The sequence below is a fragment of the Rhinatrema bivittatum genome, chromosome 3 (assembly GCF_901001135.1).
Source record: "Rhinatrema bivittatum chromosome 3, aRhiBiv1.1, whole genome shotgun sequence".
Classification (NCBI taxonomy): Eukaryota; Metazoa; Chordata; class Amphibia; order Gymnophiona; family Rhinatrematidae; genus Rhinatrema; species Rhinatrema bivittatum.
The window spans coordinates 25,157,193-25,163,319 of record NC_042617.1 but is presented as its reverse complement, the minus strand read 5'-3'; the positions used below and the strand labels follow the sequence as shown (position 1 = coordinate 25,163,319).

The window sequence follows — 6,127 nt, the reverse complement described above, 5'->3', positions numbered from 1 at the left end:
CATCCTACTATCTATGGAAATCACTGTTTACGGTAAGCAAATTTGCTTTTTTCCGCAGATAAGTAGGCTGAATTAGCCATACTTTCTGGGAGTCCCCAATTCAAGGATTTGGAGCACAGGTCAGTGGGTAGCGTATCCACAAAAGCTATTCCTCTCTTCTTCTTTGTTTGATGTGCAGAGAAAATCCTTAGGTCGGTGAACAGTCCACCAGAGAAAGAAGTTGGAACCTATGTCTTTGCTCAATTCCCACTCGTGGGGATAAAACGTTCAGCTGAGCTTGTCAGCCTCTGAGCTCTTTATGCCGGGGAGATAAGGGCTTGTAGCTGTATTGAGTGTGCTAGTGCCCATTCCACTAGAAGCATGGATTCTCTGCACAAAGTCCTGGAACCAGACCCGCCTTCTTTGTTTATGTAACACATGGCTACCTGGTTGTCCGTGTATACCATGACTGATTTGTCTGCAAGAAGCCATAAGAAGGTGTGGATGGCTTAGCAAATGGCTCGCAGTTCCAGAAGATTGATTTGAAACCTGCTCTCTGCAGGTGACCATAGCCCATGTGTCTTCAGATGCAATACGTGGGCTCCCTATCCCTTCGTGGAAGCATCTGTAGTCAGAATGATCTGATGAGGTGGGTGCCGAAAGGGGGCATCGGAGTGCAAATTTTCCGTCTGCAGCCACCAGTCCACATCCCTCGCCATTGAACGTGTTAGAGCTACCTTGCGCAACATTGGCTGAAAACGCTGGGACCACTGGGAATTTAAGCCCCATTGGAGAAGACACATGAGGAGGCAGGTGTCTGCCACCATGTGCCCCAGCAACGTTAGGACCTGATGTGCAGTTGGTTGCACTAAATATCTCAGATTTTTGGCTAGGATTTGAAATGTGGAGACTCTGTCCCTCAGGGGGAAGGCTTTGCAGAGTTGTGTGTTGATGACCGCACCTATAAATTGTAGTGTCTGAGAGGGGTTGAAGTGAGATTTATCGTAGTTTACTATCAATCCCAGGCTTTCCAAACAAGAGAGAACTCGAATTTGATGGGTGCAAATCAGTTCCGGACTCGGAGCTACTAGTAGCCAATCGTCAAGGCAGGGAAGATTTTTATGCCCTCTTTCGAAGGTGAGCTGCGGCTACTGCTAAACATTTGGTGAAGACCCTGGGTGCTGATGATAGGCCGAAAGGTAGAACCTGATATTGATAATGTTGTTTGCGAATTTGGAAGCACAGGTAGTGCCAGGATGAGGGATGCATGGGGATGTGAGCATAAGCATCTTTTGAGGTCCAATGAACATATAGCAAATGTTGCTTACCTGTAACAGGTGTTCTCACAGGACAGCAGGATGTTAGTCCTCACATATGGGTGACATCACAGGATGGAGCCCAATCATGGAAAACTTCTATCAAAGTTTCCAGAACTTTGACTGGCCCCTACTGGGCATGCCCAGCATGGCACTAACCCTGCAGCCAGCAGGGGTCCCCCTTCAGTCTTATTTAAAAGCTACAGGCAGTGCCGAAAAATAAAATAGTAAAGTGTTACAAACCCTACACCGCGGGGCGGCGGGCGGGTTTCATGAGGACTAACATCCTACTGTCCTGTGAGAACACCTGTTACAGGTAAGCAACATTTGCTTTCTCACAGGACAAGCAGGATGGTAGTCCTCACATATGGGTGAGTACTGAGCTGAAGATGTTGGTATGTCATGTTGTAAACAGGTTACGAAGGACAGACTGGCTGAAGATGGAATCTTGTCTCCCGGCTTTGTCCAAGCAATAGTGGGCTGCAAAGGTATGGAGAGAACTCCAGGTGGCAGCCCTGCAAATGTCAGGAAGCGGCACCGATCGCAGGTGTGCTACTGAAGTCGCCATGGCCCTCACAGAATGTGCTTTAACATGGTCTTGAAATGGAATGCCCACTTGCTGATAGCAAAAGGATACGCAGTCCGCCAACCAGGAGGAGAGAGTCTGCTTACCCACAGGTTGCCCTAATTTGTTAGGGCGGAAGGAGACGAACAACTGAGTGCTCTTCCTGTGGGCAACTGTACGGTCTAGATAAAATGCTAGAGCCCGTTTACAGTCAAGGGTATGCAGAGCCTGCTCTCCTGGATTGGAATGTGGCTTGGGAAAAAAGGTAGGTAGTATGATGGATTGATTGAGGTGAAAATCCGAAACTATCTTAGGTAAGAATTTAGGGTAAGTGCGGAGTACCGCCCGGTCCTGCAGAAGTTTAGTGTAAGGCAGATAGGTAACTAGGGCCTGTAATTAACTAACTCTGCGAGCTGAAGAGGGTCGAATGGTGGTTTCATGAGCCGACCCAAAACCAGATTAAGGTCCCAAGAAGGGGCCGGAGGACGCAGTGGAGGCTTGAGGTGAAGCAAGCCCTTTAAAAAATGTGTTACAAGGGGTTGTACTGATATAGGAACATCGTGATTGGGCAGGAAAAGAGGTCAAGGGACTGAGAAGAGCACCATGACGTGAACCTTTTCCATTTGTAAGAGTAAGCTTTTCTCGTGGAAGGCTTCCGTGAAGCAATCAAGACACGGGAAACTGGTTCAGAAAGGTTAAATGGCTGAAGGATTAACCTTTCAACATCCATGCCGTCAGGGACAAGGTATGAAGATTGGGATGGCGGAGGAACCTGTCGTTTTGAGTGATCAGAATCGGGTCCTTTCCCAAGGGAATGCGCCTGCGAATGGAGAGATCCTGCAGTATTGGAAACCACACTTGAGCTCACAGAAGAACATAACACTAGTCTAGGGACTGGAGTAACACTTACCAGTAATCCTTGTAACAAATAGGCACACAGGAGGATCATTACGCAGTCATTCAGTAGCCAAGGGAGGGAAGATGGATTCATCTGACTGTCCTAAAGAAAAGGAAATCATCAGGTAAGTAGTAATTTCTCATTTCTCAGCATCCAGTCAGATAAATTCAGAACAAGTAAGATGTACCTAGGCTACTCCTGAAAAGGGTGGGAGGCTACCCGCAGTCCAGACAAAACCATACGTCCAAAAGCCACATCCTCCCAGGCCTGAATATCCAGGCGATAATAACTGGAAAAGGTGTTTAAGGAGGACCATGTTGCAGCTTGGCAAATGTCAATGGGAGACAACAATCTAACGTCTAACCATGATACCGTCTGAGCCTGAGTTGAATGAGCCCAAATCCGACTAGGTAACATCTCCCCAACATCCACGATTGTAGCCGTGACTACCTCCTTAATCCAGCAAGCTATTGTAGCCCGAAAGGCTGGATCTCCCTGTCTAGTACCACCGCGAAGGACAATACAGGCGATGCGACTTCTGCAAAGGCTCAGTAACCTCCAGATACTGAACAATATGACTCTTGACATCCAAGGGTCGCAACAAATGATACTCCACTGCATATCTCTCTCTTTATCCAGAGATGGCAGGGACAAGGTCTGATTCAAGTGAAACTCGGTGACCACCTTCAGTAAAAAGGAAGGAAAAGTATGCAACTGTACCACCCCGGAGTCACTTGGAGAAATGGCTCCCGACAAGACAAGGCCTGCAGTTCGGAAACCCTACGCACCAAATTGCCACAAGGACACCATTTTCAAGGTCAACAACTACAAAGATGTTTCACTCCTTTCAGAAAACAGACCACATCAGTCTGAGCCAACAAGGGTCCACCATTTACCTGACCCTTGAAACAGGCGAGAGCCACTACTTGTACCTTTAAGAAATCAAAAGCCAAGCTTTTATTCAAGCCATCCTGCAAAAATTCCAAAAGAAGCGGAATCTTGACCAAGGAAGGAAGCGCAGGCCTCAAACACTCTCCAAACTCACGCACAGGCCAAGGAAGAGAAGAACTTTCTAGCTCTTAGCAAGGTGGAAATCACTACCGCAGAGTACCCACATTTCAGCAAGCGAGTCTTTTCAAGGGCCATACCATAAGACAAAATTGTGTCGGATCTTCAGGAACAACAGGGCCCTGTTGCAACAGGTCCCTATGCACGGGAAGTCAAAGAGGCGACTCACCAGAAGCCTCCGCATACCTGCATACTACGGTCTCCTGGGCTAATCTGAAGCGACCGAGAGCACCATCCCCCTGTGTCGTTCGATCCTTCGAATCAATCTGCCCAACATGGGCCAATGTGGAAAGGCAAACAGCAATTTGATTTTCGGCCACTCCTGCACCAAGGCATCAATCCCCAATGACTTCGGATCTCTTCTGCAGTTGAAGAATCGCTGCACTTTTGTGTTATGCAGTTTCCTTCAGGTCCAGGAACGGGAGACCCCAGTGATCCCAAATCAGCTGAAACACCTCCCCTGACAATGCTCACTCTCCTGGGTCCAGACTCTCTCTGCTGAGAAAGTCTGCTCTGACATTGTCTTTGCCTGCAATGTGCAAAGCTGAGAACATCTGGAGATGCACCTCCGCCCATTCCATAAGTTGATCTACTTCCAGCGACATCTGCTGGCTCTTGGTACCCCCTTGCCAATTGATGTAAGCCACGGTCGTTGAACTGTCCGACATTCGGACTAACTGACCTTGCAGCCTGTCACCGAACTGAAAACATGCTAACCGGACTGCTCTGGCTTCTAGCCGATTGATGTTCCAGAGAGGCTCTTCTGCACTCCAACGCCTATGCGCCATCAGCTCCTGACAGTGAGCTCCCCAACCTAGGAGATTCGCATACATTATCATTACAGACCGGTGGGGACAAGGAGACTCCCTACCGTAGATAATCGCATGCAACCACAACTGCAGTTGGGAGGAGAAGTTCAACGGCAGGTGGAGTCAAACCGAATAGTCCTGAGACTGCAGAATCCTCCAAGACAGCAGGGAGCGCTGAAGAGGACGCACCATGGTACCACTTCCAAGGTCTCTGCCATTAAGCCAAGAATCTGCATGTAAGACCATATAGTCAGGTGCAGAATGTTCAACAACAGACAGATTTAAGCTAGCAACATAGACAGTCTCTGGTTGTGGGGGGGGGGGGAGAAAAGGCATTTGCTCTCACCACCACACTTGGCTTCCTGCACCTGCTGCCTTTCAGCTGCTCAAGCAGCTAAGTTCTAACCAGCTACCGGACCAAGGCACACCTCTGAAGGACCACGGAAATTACCTCAGGAATTCTCAACTGGGAAGGGACCATTTGGTATCACCACAGGAGAGTGGGGCATTAATTTTCTATCCAAAATTCTCCTTTATAAAACTGAATCAATCCCCAGTGGGAAGATGCACGACCACCATCTGCTAGAGATGGAAAATACTGGTGGGCTGAGGTCACTGCAGGGGTAAATATACTGTGACATCAGCTTGCTCCTTCTCTATCTGCTGGTAGGAGTGCACAACCCACTTGTTCTGGATTCATCTGACTGGACGCTAAGAAATACAAGAAACTACATACTTTGGAGCCCCAGGATACACAAAATCTCTCTCATTCATATTCACTGGGAATATCTTAGAAATTCTACTGGATGTGACGTCTGCAGATCAGGATTGGGAAGCCCCAATATAAAAGCTCATTCATGCAGCCTTCAAAAGAAAACATGGTAAACAGCCATGGTTCTCCCAACAATTCTCAAGAGCCATTCTACCAGTCTAGGTTTTAGGATATCCCTCACGAGTATGAATAAGATTTGTGTGCATTAAACTGATTCTTAGATCCAATATATACAAATATATCTATGTATATACCCTCAAAGCCAAACCGGCTAGGATGTTCATGGCTCCTGAGGATTGGTTTGAGAACCACTGGTATAGAAAAATAGGAAGTGAATAAAACTATTCCTGTTATCAAAACTAATTACTAAAGATTTTTTCCCCCATTCTGTGTCTACAGGAAAAAAGCTTAGAAAATCTGGCCCTAAATAGGATATAAAAGCGCTGATTTTGTTTGGACTGGGCATTCAGAGACAAACAACCCTGCTAAATGAAAGTTAGAAACCAAAATCCTCCAAGCCATACTCAGAGGCTTTAAACCATACCTGTGTGTGCTTTAAAGAGAATCCATAATCCATAACATATCTGGCTTGGTAGTGCCGTCTGTGCTCGCGCATGTTCCCCAGCCCGCCGATAGATGGCGAAGGCAGCTCCCTGGCCGCCTTGGAGGCTCAAACACGCCATACAGTGGCCATGTCACACCACCAGGGAATTCAGCGCT

The 6,127-nt window shown here is 47.5% G+C and overlaps 1 protein-coding gene across 13 annotated transcripts in view; it reads right to left on the bottom strand.

Moving 5' to 3' along the window:
* CLIP4 (CAP-Gly domain containing linker protein family member 4) overlaps positions 1-6,127 on the bottom strand; it is a 347,916-nt gene that overhangs the window by 334,449 nt on the left and 7,340 nt on the right. The gene's annotated exons all lie outside the window — the stretch shown is intronic.